This window comes from Canis lupus, chromosome 6, assembly GCF_011100685.1.
Source record: "Canis lupus familiaris isolate Mischka breed German Shepherd chromosome 6, alternate assembly UU_Cfam_GSD_1.0, whole genome shotgun sequence".
Classification (NCBI taxonomy): Eukaryota; Metazoa; Chordata; class Mammalia; order Carnivora; family Canidae; genus Canis; species Canis lupus.
The window spans coordinates 71,658,323-71,677,781 of NC_049227.1; the positions used below are offsets into that span (position 1 = coordinate 71,658,323).

General features: G+C 37.8%; 1 protein-coding gene across 8 annotated transcripts in view; it reads left to right on the forward strand.

The window, feature by feature from the left end:
• Positions 1-19,459, forward strand: part of SLC44A5 (solute carrier family 44 member 5) — a 340,012-nt gene that overhangs the window by 174,937 nt on the left and 145,616 nt on the right. The window lies entirely within an intron of this gene.

Consider the following 19,459-nt stretch of genomic DNA (forward strand, 5'->3'; position numbering starts at 1 on the left):
GAGTTACCCAGGCGTCCCTGGTTTTCTTTATCAATATTCCCCTGGCTATTTGGGGTCTTTTCTGATTCCACATAAATCTTAAGATTATTTGTTCCAACTGTGTGAAGAAAACCCATGGTATTTTGATAGGGATTGCACTGAATGTGTAAATTCCCCTGGGTAGCATTTACATTTTCACAATGTTAATTCTTCCTATCCATGAGCATGGAATATTTTTCCATCTCTATGTGTCTTCCTCAATTTCTTTCAGAAGTGTTCTGTAGTTTTTAGGGTATAGATCCTTCACCTCTTTGGTTAGGTTTATTCCTAGGTATCTTGTGGTTTTGGGTGCAATTGTAAATGGGATTGACTCCTTAATTTCTCTTTCTTCAGTCTCAATGTTACTGTACAGAAATGCCACTGATTTCTGGGCATTGATTTTGTATCCTGCTACACTGCTACATTGTTGTATGAGTTCTAGCTATCTTGGGGTGGAGTCTTTCGGACATTCTATGTACAGTATCATATCATCTGTGAAGAGGGAGAGTTTGACATCTTCTTTGACAATTTGAATTCATTTTAGTTTTTTGTTGTTGTTGCCTGATTGCTGAGGCTGAGACTTCTAGTACAATGTTGAATAGCAGTGGTGAGAGTGGACATCCCTGTTGTGTTTCTGATCTCAGGGAAAAGGCTTCCAGTTTTTCCCCATTGAGAATGATACTTGCTGTGGGCTTTTCATAGATGGCTTTTCTGATATTGAGGATTGTTCCCTCTATCCCTACACCTTGAAGAGTTTTAATCGGGAATGGATGCTGTATTTTGTCAAATGCTTTCTCTGCATCTACTGAGAGGATCATATCATTTTTGTCTTTTCTCTTGTTGATATGATCTATCACGTTGGTTGTTTTATGAATGTTGAATCACCCTTGCATCCTGGGGATAAATCCTACTTGGTCATGGTGAATAATCCTCTTAATGTACTGTTGGATCCTATTGGCTAGTATCTTGGTGAGAATGTTTGCATCTGTGTTCATCAAGGATATTGGTCTGTAATTCTTTTTGGTGGGGTCTTTGTCTGGTTTTGGGATCAAGGTGATGCTGGCCTCAGAGAATGAGTTTGGAAGTATTCCCTTCATTTTTATTCTTTGAAACAGCTTCAGTAGAATAGGTATTGTTTCTTCTTTAAACGTTTGGTAGAATTCCTCTGAGAAGCCATCTGGCCCTGGACTTTTGTGTCTTGGGAGGTTTTTGATGACTGCTTGCATTTCCTCCCTGGTTATTGGCCTGTTCAGGTTTTCCATTTCTTTCTGTTCCAGTTTTGGTAATTTGTAGGTTTCCAGAAATGCATCCATTTCTTCCATATTGCCTAATTTGCTGGCATATGGTTGCTCATAATACGTTTTTAAAAATTATTTCCTTGGTATTGGTTGTGATCTCTCCTCTTTTGTTTGTGATTTTATTAATTTGAGTCTTTTCTATTTTATTTTTAATACTAGGGGTTTATCTATCTTATTCTTTCAAAGAGCCAGCTCCTGGGTTCATTGATCTGTTCTGTAGTTCTTCTGGTCTCTATTTCATATACTTCTGCTCTAATCTTTATTATCTCTCTCCTTCTTGGTTTAGGCTTTATTTGCTATTCTTTCTCCAGTTCCTTTAGGTGCAAGGTTAGCTTGTGTATTTGAGTTTTTTCCAATTTTTTGAGGGAGGCTTGTATTGAGATGTACTTCCCTCTCAGGACCACTTTTGCTGTGTCCCAAAGATTTTGAACAGTTGTATTTTCATTTTCTTTACTTTCTGTGAATCTTTTTAATTCTTCTCTAATTTCGTGGCTGAACCATTCATCTTTTAGTAATGTTCTTTAACCTCCAAGCATTTGAGTTCCTTCCAAATTTCCTCTTGTGATTGAGTTCAAATTTCAAAGCATTGTCATCCAGAAGTATGCAGGGGACAATCCCAATCCCTATATTTTGGTATCAGTTGAGACCTGATTTGTGACACAGTATGTGGTTTATTTTGGAGAAAGTTTCACGTGTACTTGAGAAGAAAGTATATGCCATTGCATTACGATGGAACGTTCTGCATGTATCTGTGAAGTCCATCTGGTCCGGTATGTCATTCAAGGACATTGTTTCTTTGTTGAACTTTTGCTTAGATGATCTGTCCCTTGTGGAGAGTGGGTTGTTGAAGTCTCCTACTATTAATGTGTTATTATCTATGTGTTGCTTTACTTTGGTTATTAATTGGTTGATATAATTGGCTGCTCCCACATTAGGGGCATTAATATTCATAACTGTTAGAGCTTCTTGTTGGATAGACCCTTTAAGTATGATATAATGTCCCTCTTCATCTCTTACTACAGTCTTTGGTTTAAAATCTAATTTATCTGATATGAGGATTGCTACCCCTGCTTTCTTTTGAGGACCATTTGCATGGTAAATTGTTCTCCAACTCCTCATTTTCTTTATTTTTTTAAAAAAGATTTTATTTATTTATTCATAAGAGACATAGAAAGAGAGGCAGAGACACAGGCAGAGGAAGAAGCAGGCTCCATGCAGGGAGCCTGATGCAGGACTTGATTCCAGGACCCCAGGATCATGCCCTGAGCCAAAGGCAGACACTCAACTTCTGAGCCACCCAGGTGTCCCAACACCCCCTCATTTTCAGTCTAACTGTGTCTTTAGATTTAAAATGAGTCTTTTGTAGATAGAATATGGACAAGTATTGCTTTTTTATGCAATCTGATTCCTTATGTCTCTTGACTAGAGCTTTTAGTCCATTTATGTTCAGAGTAACTATTGAGAGATATAAATGTAGTGCCATGGTATTACTTGTATAGTCCCTGTTTCTGCAGATTGCCTCTGTTTCTTTGGGTTCCCACTTTACTTACAGGATCTCCCTTAATATTTCTTGTAGGGGTGGCTTGGTGGTCAAATATTCTTTCAGTTTCTATCATGGAAGCTCTTTAGCTCTCTTTCCATTCTGAATCACAGCCTTGCTGGATAAAGTATTCTTGCTGCATGTTTTTCTCATTTAGTTCCATGTATATATCATCCAAGCCCTTTCTGGCCTGCCAGGTCTCTGTGGAGAGAAGTCTGATGTTAATCTGATATTTCTCCCTCTGTATGTTAGGAATCTCTTGAGCTGCTTTCAGGAATTTCTCCTTTATCTCTGAAATGTGCAAGCTTCTCTATTATATGTCAGGGTGATCTACTTTTATTGATTTTGGGAGGGGTCCTCTCTACCTCTTGGATCTGAATGTCTGTTTCCCAGATTAGGGAAGTTCTCAGCTATGATTTGTTCAAATATACTTTATGGTCTTCTCTCTCTCTCTACCTCTCTGGAATCCCAATAAGATGAATATTATTCCCTTTCTTGCTATCATTTATTTCCTGAAGCCTTTCCTCATGGGTTCTTAATTGTTTTTCTCTTTTTTCCTCAGCTTCCTCCCTTTCCATCAACTTTTCTTCCATGTCACTCACTCTTCCACCTCATTAACCCTAGCAGTTAGAGCACCCAGTTTAGACTGCATCTCAGCTAAAGTGTTTTTAATTTTGGCCTGATTAGATCTCAATTCTGTAGTAAGAGAACCTCTAAAGTCCTTTATGGTTTCTTCCAGAGCCACTAGTAATTTTATAGTTGTACTTCTGAATTGTATCTCTGACATGCTACTTAAATCCATATCAAGTAGGTCTGTGGCAGAGAGTATTCCTTCTGGTTCCTTCTTTGTGGTGAATTCTTCCTTCTAGTCATTCTGTCCAGTGCAGAATGGCTGTATGAGTGAGCAGAGTCAAAAATATTTGCCACGACACAAGCAAAATACCGCCTAGACAATTCTGAAGAGGTCAGCAACCAGAAAACAGAAGAAAAAGAAAAACAGAACAAAAATAAAACAAAGGACCATGAAAGTAAAACACAAATTTTAAAAAATAGTAAGAATTAAAAAAAAAAAAAAAAGGTGGGGAAGAATTGGTGGTGGACAGAGAATATAGTCTCCCTGAGGGGACCTATAGGTGATTCTCTTGTTTCTTGGTTTATTTTGTTCTGTATTTTAGAAGATGCTAAATTCCAAATTTATATAACTAGCAAAATTTATATAGAGTCCCAACGTCCACCACAAAAACAGAAACAAGATACAAGAGGGAGGCGGATTGGGAAGGAAGAGAAAATATAGTCTCATAGAATGAACCAACACCATGTTCCACTTGGTTCTGGATGTATTTTGGTCTGTGTTTTCAAAGGTACTAACTTGAACCATTATAAAGCAAAACAACACAGAAAAACAAGAAACAAAAAACAAAAACCCATAACTCAAATATCTACCAAAATTAAATTGAACACATCTAAAGAAATCCAAAAATGAAGAATGTATCTAAGACATGTAATTGTAGAAAGTCAAAAAGGGAAAAGCTTAAAAATGAATAGTTGATAAAATATTGTAGTTAAGGCAGGAAAAGAGAAAAAATATTTTTAACCTTAAAGATTAACAAATTGTAAGGAAAAAACTTCAAGTTCTATATACTAATTTCTCTCAGGCCTGGAGCTTTTCAGTGCTGCTCTGTCAGTAAACTTGCTCTTCCCTTGTTCTTCTAGCAGGTTCTTCTCAGAGAGGGGCCTGCTCCCCTGATTCTCAGGTATGTGCTTGGGGGAGATGCCCTGCCCCGCCAGGTGGCCTGGCTCAGTGTGAGCTGTTTATTCTGTGAGGCCTTTGTTCCCCAGAGGCCCTGCCTCTCCCAGGTGAAAGGTAAAAAGAGAAAAATATAAATGGCAGTGGTCAGATCTCCAGCCCTGGACCCAAGCGCTCCCAGCACCCAGCGAACCGCAGTCTCCCAGTGCACACTGGCCTGGATGCTCCTGGGGGCAGGTATAGGGGCCCTGATCTGCACAAATTGAAGGGCGCCCAGTGGCAGGAGAGTTTTCACTGTCCTGTGACTTTCCCAGTTCCATTGTTCCTGTGGGAATGGAGGATAGCTGGCCTTTTCCACTTCAACGACCTTGGATAGAGGGTCCTGCGCCACTGGACCTGCTCTCCTGGGATCCGCCTCTCCTGAAGGGAAGGGAACAGAGGGCAGCCCTCCCCCATCCATTGCTGGGCTGTAGGAGAGCTCAGGTGCCAGCCTGTACACCTGGCTGGCTTCTCCCAGATGCCCTGGGAGGGTTGAGGCAGTCCAGTCCTTTACCACCATCCAACCCCGGTTTGCGGTGAGCTTTCTCCAGGGCGCACCTATTCTTGTTGTGTCTCTGGGAATATGGAGACTTCATTGCCCCTCCTGTGATTCTATCCTCTTTCCCCACTGAGCCCTTTTCAGTCAGGGAAGATTCTTTGAGATGCAGATTTCTAAAGTTCCCGATTGTCCTCTCTGCCAGTTTCCTGCCCCAGCTTTCCGGGGCTCCTCTGTACCCCCTCCACCTTTCTACCTTGTCAGAAGCAATCACTTTTCTCTCTGTAGCATTGCAGCTGTTCTCTCTTTACGTCTCAGGTTGGATTCATAGGTGTTCAGGATGTTTTGAAAGTGATCTAGATGTGTTTGGCAGACCAGATGAATTGAGGACCCCCTACTCTTCCACCATCTTGCCTCTTCTGGTTATGTTTTGTGTGAAACCTTAATGAATTAGAATGTGCATGGGAAATTTTTGCTTACTAAACAGAGAATACCATAATTTAAAAGTTTTGACTGTAACTAAATAAGTAAGCATATCTTACTAAGAGTGGGGGGAAAATAAACATTAAGAAATAGATGTAAATTTTAGAGGTAATGGAGAAATGTTTCTCCATTTTTTCCTGATTCTAATCTTGGCCTAAGTGGAAGACAATAGTGTACTCTCTTTGGATTGGTATCATCTTGGCATAGAAAATATGCCCAGAGCTGCTCTTTACTTGAGAACACAGGGCTACCTAACAGGTCTGTGTCAAAAACAAATGTCTCAGGAATTCTGGAGAGTTCCTGCAAGAATGAGAAGACTAGGAAGTTTTAGTTAAGAACTCAAGTGCTGGTTGGATCACTTGATTGGTTGGATCCATGGTTTGGAGTATTTGATTTTTGAACTCATCCAGCTACCTTAATTCAGGTATCTGACCAGTTCTGAAGCCTTGAGAATGATTGGGATTGGGATATAAGCTGCGTTATCCTTAGCCTACAGTGCCCACCTATACATGACTATATGGAGTGTCCTGTAAAGCTGCTTTAAAGGATGCCATCTTGGTCCTCTGAGAACTTTTTCTTACGGCACTGATATCAACAGGGGAATCTATGGCTGTAGAAAAAGAGAACAACAGTGATTCTACAGGTAGAATCAATTTTTTTTTTTAGAGGTAGAAACTGCTATAAAATCCCTCTAAACTATTTTACTCATTAAAAAAAAAAATAGTAGTGAGAGGGAAGGTAACATGTTAGTCCGTAGGCCTTTGGGGTAAATAAAATGTGAAAGAAGAATCACCCTTAGGAAAATGTTGAGAATCTTACCCCAGTTTATTTCTTTGAGAACCTAAGGCTGTAGAGCCACCAATTCTTGGCCACCTTAGCAGTAGGAAACCACCTGTTGGACAAACATCATGGAAATAACTTGAAAAATGCTCTTGCCTTGCAACTTCATCTTCATGATCTGTCTCCAGGGAGCAAGTTGGAAATCTGTAGGGCTGTCAGGCTTTTAAAATGTGAAGGTGCTGCACTTCTTAAGTCAATGTTTGGTGCATTCTGGCCAATACTTACATGCACAACATTATGAAAAGTCCAACAGGCATCAGCCATGTTGGAGAGTAAATATAAAGTAACAGCACAGCACAAATAAGTTTAAAAGAGACCCTCCGTGTTATGTTCCTAATAAATATTGACTAAGCAGCTGCTATGAACCAGAACTGCTGCTCCGGGCGGTGGAGCACACAGTAGGAAACAGAACAGAGCAAGAGCCCCTGTCCTCTTAGAACTTCTATTCTAGTGGAGAAAACATATGATAAATAAATGACTGCATTGATGACTAAGAGATAGTCAAAATGTCATGTATTTTGAGTCAGAAAAGTGACTTGTTAAGGTGACACAGGCTTTTGCAGCTATAATTAAAATGATAGAGAGCTGGTTTCTTAATCTTTTCACAAAATGGACTCTTTGGAACTCTGAACTTGAACTGCCTGAATCCCTAAAGTTACATGAATATCCTTTGTGGGAGTTATTGTTTGGAAAAAGTAGGATTTTATTTTCTCCCATGTTCACATGCATGTGTGTGTTTCTGTGCATGTCTGGGAAAGAGAGAGAGAAAGCTTACGTACAGGTGTATGAATCTCACAAACATGATGGGAAGGGGAAAAACAAAACAAAAAACAAAAACAAAATCACCCCACATGCCATTTGTGTATAACCAAAAGTAACCAAAACTAAATTATATTATTTAGGAAGGCATAGAGATAAACTACAATAAAAACAGGGAAGTGATTATCACAAAACTCAGGGCAGTGGTTACCTCTAGCAGGGAGGGAACTGCTTAGTCTTCCGTTGTGATTGTGCCATAATTTATTTATATTCTCTACTTTTAATGTCCACTGAGTTGTTTCGAATTTTTGGCTATTAAAAACAATGCTGCCATGAACATTATTGTGTCTGTATCTTCATACACATATGTGGTAGTTCGAGATAAAATTTAGGACTGAAGTTGCCCCGTCGTAGGGTCAGATCATGCCAGACTTTTCCAAAGCAGTTCTCCGGATTTCATTTTCATGGGCAGCATATGAGTTCCCACTATTCCACATCTTTGTCGACACATCTAACTTTCCCCTTTTTTTGCAAGTGTTCTGAGAGCATATAGTTAATTTTTTTGTATGGTTTGCATTTACATCTGCCTAATTATTAATGATATTGAATGTTACTTTTATTATTTATTCACCATTTAGATTTCTTCCTCTAAGGTTCCCACCTGAGTCTTTTGCTCCCCCCCCTTTTTTTGCCACTAATCTTTGTCTTTTTGATCTGTAGTTCTTTATATAGCCTCGGTATTAATAATTAAGTGTTATTGTGTTACTACTGCCCTCTATGGATATCATGTCCCTCTATTGAGTCTTTTAATGAAAGGAATTTTTTATTTTTGTTGTAGCTAAATTTATAACTTATTTCCTTTATGACTAGTACTTTTTGTACTATTGCTTAATAAATCCTCTCTCTGAGGTCATAAAGTCTTTATAATTTTACCCTCACTTCATGTCTTTCTATCTAGAATTGATTTTTGTATCTGACGTGAGTAGGGCTCCAAGTTTATTATTATTTTTCTTGATAGATATCCACTGTCTTATCACCATTTACTGAGGAGAATGTACATTTACTGATTTTTTTATGCTTTATAATAGTGACAAATACTGAGAAAGTATGTTAAATTTCCTACTGTGATTGCAGATTTGTCTATTTCTTCCTGCAATTCTATATATTTACGTTTTAAATTTTGTTAAGTGCATGTATTTAAAATTATTGTATCTTCTTTGTTAATTGGACTTTATCATAATGAAGTGATTTCTGTTTTCAGAGATTACCTATAATTCTATCCTTTTCATTAAAGATTTACATAGCATATATTTTTTCATCCATTTGCTTTAACCTTTTACTATCCTTTATTGGGGGATGTACATACAGCATATAGTTCGATATTGTGATTTTTCTTCCAGTATGACAGTTTTTGTCTTTCACAAGCACACTTGGTCCTTTGTATTTAATGTAGTCATCATTATACCTGAGTTTATATGTGTCTTAGTTCGCCATAACAAAATGTCATAGACTGGGTGGCTTAAACAGCAGATATTTATTTCTTGTAATTCTGGAGGCTGAGAAGTCCAAGATCAAGGTACCTGTTAATTTTGTTCCTGGTAAGAACCCTCTTTCTGGCTTGAAGATAGCTGTCTTCTCACTGGGTCCTCATATGGCAGAGAGAGCTAGTTCTGGACTTTCTTCCTCTTCTTGGAAGGACACTCATCCCACTCTTAGGAACTCATCTAAGCCTAATTACCTCCCAAAGACCCTATCTCCAAGTACCACCATATTGGGGGTTGGGACTCTCAACATATGAATTCTGGGAGGACACAAACATTTGCTTCCTAACAACATACAGCACATTATATTGTGCTTTCTCATTCCTCTAACTGTTCTGTGTTTATTTTTCTTCTCTTTTTTATTTTATTTTCCATTGGCTAATTTTTCTTATTCTGTTTTCCTTCCTCCACTATTTTCAAAGTAATACATGCTGGTTCTACCCTTTTAAAAACCATAGCATGCATACTTATTCAAGTTTAAAATTTATTAATATTTTACCCTTTTCTACGGATTATATTATATTATTGCCATAATTTTCTCTTATTTAACCCCACAAGACTTTATTATTGTTGTTTTATATAGCCAGTGATCATTCCTTTCCTCTCTCACCCTGCCATAGTTCTTCATTCTTCCTTTCTTCTTTCATCAAAGACCTTCCATCTGGGTAACTTTTTCTTCTTTCAGAAATATATACTTAAAGGGTGCCTGGTTGGCTCAGTTGCTTGAACATCCGACTCGGTTTTGGCTCAGGTTATGATCTCAGGGGTTGTGGGATGGAGCCCCAAGTCAGGCTCCACACTCAGTGGGAAGTCTGGTTGAAAATTCTCTCCCTTTTCCCCTCCCCTCACTTGAACATGCTTGCACTCTCTCTTTCTAAAACAAATAAATTTTTTAAAAAGAAATATATACTTTATGTTAGTGAGATTCTACTGATGGCAAATTTTTTTTATTTGAAAGTTTATTTCACTCTTTTTTCTTGAATAAATTATCATTAGGCAAATATTCTGTGTTGGTGGTTATTTTCTTTCTTTTTTTTTTTTTTTTTTGGTTATTTTCTTTCATTGCCTCTCTCCATCATGTTTATTCTCTCTTTCTGGAAATCTGATTTAACATATATTAAAAGTTTTCACCCTATGCTCATTTTACCAACTAGTCTTTTATATTTTCCATTAGTTTCTCTCTGCTACATTCTGAATAATTCATTTTGACTTGCCTTTTTGTTTACCAGTTGCCTCTTCAGCTGTGTCTAATCTGATATCAAATTTATCCACGGAGTTTTACATTTTGTTTATTGTGCTTTTTTACTTCCAGATTCGATTTTCTTCATTTTCTTCATACAATCTGCTAGGTAGTTTAAAAAAAAAAAACTAGTTCTTTACATTTATTTTCAAGTTTGTCTTTTATTTCTGGAAAAAAACCCCAGCAAGCATAGTTGCTTTATAATTCGGGATGAATCATATAAATATCTGAAGACTTTATGGGTCTATTTCTATTGTCTGTGTATATCTAGTTCTTTCGTGGTATCTTGTTTATTTAATTTGTTATTTTTTTTTATTGTTTGCTGCATATTTTCTTTGGAAAATTATTTGTGAGAACTCTTAGAATAAGATACATTCCAACAGAGCCTGTTGTTTGTCAGATGTCCATGAATACCTAGATACTGACCCCACTTGAGATTACTTCACATACACTGTAAACTCAAATGAAGGTGTTTCCCCCATCTTTATTTAGAAATAAACTAAAGACAAGGAAGGATTTCTCTTCCTTAGTCTTTCACAGCCACCTCCAAGTCTATATAGAATGTAGAACAAGTAAGACCAAAGTTTTCTTTTGATAATGAACTCACAATATGTTCAGCCTCTTTGTGGAAAATGCTTTTGTGAGGAAAAAATATTCATGAGCATTTCTGCCTCACAGATGCTCCATAGAATTTACAAATATAAAATCCGGGCTATTTTATCTTTGACTTGATCCAAAGAGACAGGACTATAGGAGGAAGTGAGGTAAGTCCCCAGGCCTCCATTCCAAGTGATTATTTTGTTCTGTAACACTCCCCCACTCCCTCCATCCCAGCCCTGAGAAAGAAGAATTTTAAGTGCCCTCTCTCTCTTTCTCTCTCTCTTTCCCTCCCTCCCTCCCTCCTTTCTGAATACATGTAACAGTTAGGTGCGTCATACCGTAAGTTGTGTGTAGTTCCTGTTGTTTGCACTTTCCCCATTTGTCATTCTAAGTGACTAGTTTGACCCATTGCTGAAAGATCATAGTTTATCATAATTTTTCCTCAACTATTCTGTAGGTAGAGGCATTCATCTAACACGAATTCTCGTAGTATATTCCACTTGTAGTTTTTATTCGTTGGATCATGATGTCTTGTGGGTAGAAAATGTATACTAAATCATATTTTCTTCCCTGCATTCAGGCCCAGGAATAGGGATGATTTTCTAGTGATTATTATCTTCCATCTTCTTGAGTTGTGGCAAAAGTCAGAGTTGATGCACAGTTTAATTTTATTCTCATCAATAACCTGTGAACAATATGAAGATGTAGGAGAGATGTTATCACTAGCTACTGCTTTATGCATTTGTGATAAATTGACAAGTTCTTGCTATTTTTCTTAGTAGTGTTTATTCCTAAGCTCAACAGAAAGTCTTTCACTCAACTATAACCTTAAAAAATTTTCTCCTTCTTTACAAAAGTTGATTTTTGTATCTGTATAATGACGAAAACTATCATTTCTCCCAAACTTTATTCATTTACTGCCTGAATTTTGCAGATGGAAAGACAAGATGAAGTCACTTATTTTTATATTCAGGGCAAGTAAATATACTCTTCATTTCCTATCTCTGATTATGAAGTTGTTATATTTTTTAGGAGGTAAGGGAATAGGGTCTTGTGTGATAATGAAATGCATAACCTATGATACTGGAAGAAAATAAGGAATTGCTCCAGTGCAATTAGAGTATGTCATTGCTCTTTTTTTTTTTTTTTTCTGAGTGCCTCATGTTGGGCAATGAATATGAATACAGCTAGAAAGAAATATTAGAAACCCCAAGCTGATAACCTTCAAACTCAATTCATGTTCTTGTTTGCTTCCAGAGTCTCTTTTTAAATCAATATTGATTCAGAATTTTATTTATTCTGAGAAGATATGTGATTATCCAATAATTCATGGCTGTTCTATAGCACAAATTCACTGCTTTGTCACAGTAGTCAAGAAAAATCATTTTTTCAGAAGTGCATTTCCAATGCCCCCCAAACGTGCATCTTTCAGCACTGCCTATAAAATCAGTCTATGAAGAAGCAGCCTGAGTGCTTTATGAATGTTTTCTTTTGCCTGTTTAGTGGAAGTGGAGGTTGTTTCTTTTCGGCATTACTTCCAGATTGACGTTTTAACTGAATGTTAATGACTTGTGTTCATATAGGGTGAATTATTTCAAATGATGATGTAAACTATTTAGAAACCAACCCTGTGATTAGAAAACCCTTTCTTAAAGCAGGAGATTTGGCATTCTTGATGAAGCATGGAATGATTTATCAATCTATACGTTTAGGAAGTTACTCAGACTGATAGAAAAACAACCATTGTAAGGTGATGGTACCACAGTATTGTTTGGCTTGAATCAGTGCTGAAGGAGCCTCATTTGCATTTCCATTAATCTTGCCATGTCCAATGTGGGGTCATGTTTCTGCCCTAGATGAATTTCTGGAATGCACATCATTTTCTGCTTGAGGCATTGCCATCACTAGGTGATGAAGCATGACACCCTGCCCTTTCCTTCACCCCCATCAAATGTATTCCTCTGTAATGCTTTTGGAATTACCTCATCCTCTCTCACTGCTGCAGCCTCAGTCAAGCAGCTACCATCTGAACTCTGAAATATGACAACAATCTTCTTCTTGGTCCCTCTGCCTTAACTTTCCTATTTCTTCTGCATCATACAGATACACAAACACATGGCAATTGTATTACTTTCTCAGAAGACTTGAGGGGCTTTGTAAATCCTACTCCAGCTTCATATGATGTATGTCATTCTTCTAACTGCTCTCATGTCTCCTCCTCCAGGAATAGCTCTTTGCTGTAGCTGAGCATGTGCTTTTTCCAGCTTTCCCATATGATACATTCTTCCCTTTAAGCATTCTCATAATTCCTCTCCTTCAAAAAGTTATTCCATAAATGTCATATCCAGCTTAATCATGGAAACCTTTCTAGAACTATTCATGTCACTTATAGTCAGTGAGGTAATTCAACTTAAGTTGCATTGCACTACACTGATCTACTTTGTTTATGAGAGTGATTTCATATATTTTACTGCTTCCAGTGGTCACCCCAAAGGCAGAAATTGTTTCCTCCTTTTGTTACTTAAAATTTGTTTTGCTACTATTATTTTATAGATGACAAAAAAGAAACTGCACAGAGAAAAACAGTAATTCTCCCAAGATCATGCACTTTGTAGATGGCAGAAATGACATTTGATACCAAGAATTTTATTGCCCAATTTTTATTCACCAGTATGGGATACTGTCTCCATTACTTCCTTTGTTAACTCCTATTGGTCTTGACATTACAAATTGGATGCTGAGTTAACAGAGAGTAATTTTTCACATCAATGCAATTTTAGGAGTCTATTAACTTGTCTTTAATCCAGGTTGAAATCTATCTACAATGACTAGCTGGTAATTGTTAAGATTGATCTCCTATTTGTATTTTCATAACCTAAATTAAAGATATAAGAATTCAAAATTACACTGACATTTAATAAAAGTTTACTCCAGAAATATTTATTATCTATTATTTATGCATATATGGGACACCAAAGTAGATAATAGCAAGAGAACAATAACCAGGATCCGGTATCTGCCCTAAAGGAGCTATTAATCCAGTAGGAGAAACAGTCATGTATATTCGTTCCTCTTGCTGCTTTAATGATTACCGCATATGTAATTGTTTATAATCATACAGATTTGTTATCTTACAGTTTTGGAGGTCAGAAGTCCAAAATAGGTCTCAATGGGCTAAAGTGAAAGGATAGGCCCAGCTGCATTTCTTTCAAGAGGCTCTAAGGAAGAATCCATTTTCTTACTTTCTCTAGCTTCTAGGGGCTGCCACATTCCCTGGCTCACGACTCCCTTCTCTCTTCAAAGCCAGCAATGGTCAGTTGAGTTTTTCTCCTATCACATCACTCTGACCTTGTTTCCATAGTCACATCTCCTTCTTTGACATTTCTGTCTCCTTCTTCCCCATGTATGGACTGTTGTAATTATATTGGGTTTACCCAGATAATACAGGAAAATTTCCCCATCTCATAATCACCCAAAGTCCCTTTTGCTTTGTAAAATAAAATATTCACAAATTTGGGGGATTAGGATGTGGGCATCTGTCTACTACAGCACATGCCTTGAGGCATAGTGTACCAAGTGCAACAATGCAAATGATACAAGTATGTACATCTCACAGATGAGTGGAATTAACTACTTTGGGATGGAATTATAAGAAAGTTCTCAGCATTGGTCTCTAGGCACAGTACCCACTGGCACAGTAGCCAGTAGGATGTTTTGTCCTTGTCCTTCTCCTAGAGGATGAATGGGGGAATTTGTAAGAACTGTAAGATTTCTTTAGCCTTGTCAACAGAACAAAGAAGGGAAAGGCATATTGTTAAAAGGGCCCTATGCAAAACACCTGATGTAGGCTGGAATCATAGCAGTACCAAAGTGCTAGAAGATCAAGTTTGAAGTAAGGGATGGTAGGAGATGAGGCTGGAGAGAGGCCATGTGTGCTGGGCTGAGAGGTAGGGATATCTCCCTGTAAGAAATGGCAAAGAACACTTCCTTCTCCTCTGTTGAGATTGGAGGAAAGGGACTCCTATCCCTGGATGAAGTGGCAGGCCCTCATTTGTAGACAGAGCCATAAACATGTTTGTAAAAAAATCAAATGTAAAACAAGTGTTTGATTATTCACAATTTTCCACTAGCTGTTGAATATTAAGGCAAGATTTAATTTTGTACTACACCATGTTCCCTTGCTTTTTAGAGAGCTATCTGACTTGGTCACTAAATTCTACTTTGCCACGCCTTAGAGTTCCCTTTTGGTTTTCTAAACCACATTACATTCTCTGGAGAATATACCTGAAAGAATAAACTTAAAGCTCTCAGATTTTTGGTTTTTGTAACTGATCAGTGATAGTTTTATTGTCATTTTTCTTTGAGAAACAGATAGCTTTTAAAGAAAAGAGTCTTTCTAAACATGCCTGGCTGCTCTATCTTACCATTTGTGTCCAACAGAGTCATGTGAAATCCACACTCAGGAGCTGAATTAATTACCTGGACTATTTTCCTTAATCCTCATGAATGATTTGTAGTAAGATAAATTGCATTGTGTAAGTACAATACAAACTGTTAACTATAATAACAAGTGTGTAACTTCTATAATGAATTTCTTTTTGTGATTCTGTTGTCATAATAATTTTGGTGATCGGAGAATCACATGAACTTAAGCAGCTCTTAAAATGATTACCTAATTATAAGTATTTTTTTTCTGGAAGTTAGAAATATGAATTATATTCAACTAGCTAAGCCATATGATGGCTCAGTGTTGTGGCTCTTTTCACTTAGCTGGCCTTTCAGTCTATTTATTCCAGAGATGCAATTAGAGCACATGAGGGTCTCTGAAAAAGCGAGGGCCTGTATTGATTCCAGAAAATAAAAAATTTGCATGACAATACAAATTCTGGCAGCACGTGGGGTAGGCTGAAGTCATTACTTTCCAGCTGTCATTACTATATGGAATCAGCTAAATCTTATCGTTTGACTGTGGCGTAAGTATATTTTTCAACTGAAATATAAGGCGGCCAGGATTTACAATCAGAAAGTGTCAGCTTTTCAGACAGATTTGACAATAGCATTTCATTTACACTGTGATCTACTTTTTCTCTTTGTAAGGTACAAATCACACCAAAATTGGAAGCCAGCCTGGATACTTTTAAGTAATCTCTTTACCCAATGTGGGGCTCAAACTCACACCCCTGAGACTGAGTCACATGGTCTCCCGACTGAGCCAGCCAGGCGCCCCTCCAACCTAGATTCTTTTAAAGCAGTTCTGCCTATTTCTAATGTAAAAAGTGAATAATTACAAGATCAGTGTAAGTTGCTAATCCCTTTTCACCTGCTTCCTCTCCCCACTTATCTATGGCATTTCTTTGATATCATCAAAGAGGAACTTCCTGCCAAGTGGCTCAACATAGGCTTTGGGGTCAGACCATGTGCCTTCCAATCCCACTTCCACCTCTTGTTAGCTGAGGGGCAAATTAGCCATCCTGTGTACCTCAACTTCCTCATTTGTAAAACGGAATGATAATAATGACACACCTCACAGATTATGGAGCATCCAATAACATAATAAATATACTGGGGGTATTGCATTGCACAGTACACAGGAGTACGAGTCACATTGTGTTCTCTGTGACATTGTGCAAAATGGCAGATTTGTGTGCAAAGTACTTACAGTGGTCCCAGGTACGAATAAACATTCACTTAGTAATCATTTTTCCGTGGAATTTGTAGTCTTCCCTCTTTCTTGGAATTCTTTGGCTTTCTTGAGTGCCACTTTCTTGAATGTCACTTTTATGTTTTCCTTCCTGTGACTGTTTATTTTCACTTTTTACTCTTAATTATGAGGAGGTCAGTTCCCAGGTGGGCGGAGTCAGAGAAGCAGTGAGGAAAAGAGAATTTGACAGTGTCAGAGAACTCAACACTGAAGTATATATGGACTTTCTCAAACAGGAAATGTTTTACACGCTTCCCCTTGGAGTATAAACCAATGTTGGCAATGTAGGGTATGGCCAGCAGGATCTGTTCTGCCCCAATAGGACTAGACAGTGTGGGTCCCAGGTGGGGCACATTCTTAGCCTTTCCGTGCCTTGTTTTTTTAAATAGATAAAGTGAATCTAACAATGGTTTCCAATCTACCTATTTAATAAAGTTATTGTATCAAAGTAAGCAAAACAATGCAAATGAAGTTCCTGTTACAGCACTTAGCATTTAATGCTAAAAACAGGTTTAATACTGTTGTTCTTGTTGCTATAATAATATTGTAACCAACAGACCCTGAAGTTTTTCTTTATGGAATTCATCACTTATCATGATATAAACTTCGTGACTTCCATATATGTATCTCAAGACTTGACTCAAGATTCCAGTTTCTTAACTCTGAATGAATGCTGGACTTACAATCAGATGTCACTTCAAAATCAATCTCATGCTCTTTTTCTTATAATAACTTTACAATTTCTTCCACCTACTAATGTTCCCAAAGTGTTTCAATCTTTCCTAAAGCCTAGGCCAAAGACTAAAAGTGATTGAGAATGACAGTTCTAGGTCTGTAGTCGCTTGACTTGAAGCCATCTTGACTTCTCTCTTTTATACCCCAAGTCATTCATCAAGTTCTATTTATTTTTTTCATGTACTTACACTGACTAATAGTGAACATTCATTGGGGAGCGTACGAAGCGCCAGACATGGTTCTGAGCACTTTTACAGGTGTTAATTAATTGAATCCTCATAACAACTTTAAGGCATAGGTACTGTTATCTCCATTTACAAATATGGAAACCAAGACTCAAGAGGCGGCACAACCTGTCTAGGGTCATTCTGCTAGTCAGTCACAGACGGCATGCAATCTGACTCCAGAGCCATTGCTCTTAACCTCTATGCCACACGACTCTCTGTGATGAATCTTGAATCTCTCTTTCCATCACTTCCATCACCACTTGGACAGTGGCTCACGTTACTTCACCTCTATTATTGCAGTAGACTCCTAAGTTGATCTCCTTGACTTTGCATTTTGCCATTCAACTTGTACACTGCTGCAGACTGCCCTTCCTTAAGCACTGCTTTTGCCGGGTCATTTTTTTTTTTTTTTTTGTAGTTGTTCAAAATCCTTCTATGGTTCCCTGTGGCCTAGGATATATAAAATAACTTCCATCTCATTTTTTCAGGCTTTCTGAAGTCTGATCCTATTGTATCCTTTCGGCTTTATGTCCCCTCCTCCTATCCTGTTATCCAGTCAGGCTGATTTTTTACCATCTCTACAACCATGCTAAGCATCTCTACCTCTGTGACTTCATTCATTGCTACAAGTCTAAACTTCACCTATTTATCCTAAAATGTTGTGCTTTAAGAGTCCTTCCTTACTAATCTCTACTGACCGTGACCTTTCCTTCCCTGGAACTCTTATAACACTTTCTTTGTATCCTTTTATGATATCATGTTCTGCTTTGTTCTGTAGTAATTTTTGTACTTTTCTTATTTTTATCCCTCCTCATCAGTTCATTAGCTTTTTGAAGACAGAGACCGTTTCAGTAAATCTTTTATCCCCTGCAGTGCCTCTTTCAATGCAGAACACATAGCAGGTGATCAATAAATAGCAACTGAATTTAACAGAATTCCAGTTTCATCCATCCAAAATATTTTTCTTCCTTTTTGTTTTATTCTAGTCTTTAGCAAGAATCTTACTTCTTGAATATGACCCTCTTGACTGTTCTAGTCCTTGATGAAACCTACTTTCTCAGAACTCTTGTAACACTTAAGGCAGATACCACACAATTTGGTTCTTTATTAATTGTTTTATATGGCATTTTCAGTGTTCATATGTTACAATGCAGGGCCTGGTATTCTCAAGAAATATTTGTTGAATGAATCAATACGTTGATCTTGTTCCACCAATTGTAAGGTCTCCAATAGGACAATGCCTTATATATCTTCTGTGCCCTTGGAGTCCTTGGCTTATAATAGGTGCTTTACTAATATTCACTGATTGACTGGCTCTTAGATTTTTGTTCCATGTGCGTCCTTACCTTCCTGTTGTTTTGTCCTCGGCCTGTGATTACACTGAAGAGGCCTCTGAGTCCTCAGAACTCACGTTCCCATTTACAGGCAGAGTCATATGAGGTTTTTTGGCCAGTCCCTTTTGACATGTTCCCTTTAATTTCAGGACTAAGCCTTCTCACAAGGACAAATCCCTAGAGGAAGAGGTGTGAGTGCTTAGGTTAGGGGAGAAGCATTGGGGGTTTGGGATTGTAAAATACAGATCACTGACCAGAAATTATTTTACAGAACTTGGTTCTGAGTCTGCTTACGTAGTACATGTCACAGGAAAAGACTCTTCTGTGTGTACCTTGTCCTGTTTAAAAAATGGGGGGGAATATATCACAACCATGATGCAATAATGAATGACTAGGGCATCTCTCCAGATGGTATGAAGCCTGCCAAGAGGATCTGAAAAAAATAATCTTTCTATAATATAATAATGACTTGTATATGCCATATAGCCAACATGTCAGAGACCAATTAATATTTCGACTTCTTGAAGGAAAGCCTAATCTACTGAGAGAAAGGGGAGAACCAGATAAGCAGGCATCTCTGTTGTACTGTGCACCTCACGAGCACTCAGCAATACTTGGTGATGGCAGATGGTAAAACGGCTTTGCAGACCAGAAGGACTCCAAGCTTTGCTACCCTGGATGCAATCTATAATGTTGCCACACAGAACAGTGGGAGATATGTGTATAGTATGCATAGAATATGGTCCTTAACTCTTCCCAGTCTTGTTTCTTACTGGAGAGAGGGAAGAGGATTGGCAGATGTAATCAAGGCATAACTGTGTTTCCCTGGACCAAAGAATGAATTCAACACTGCCCTGGGCA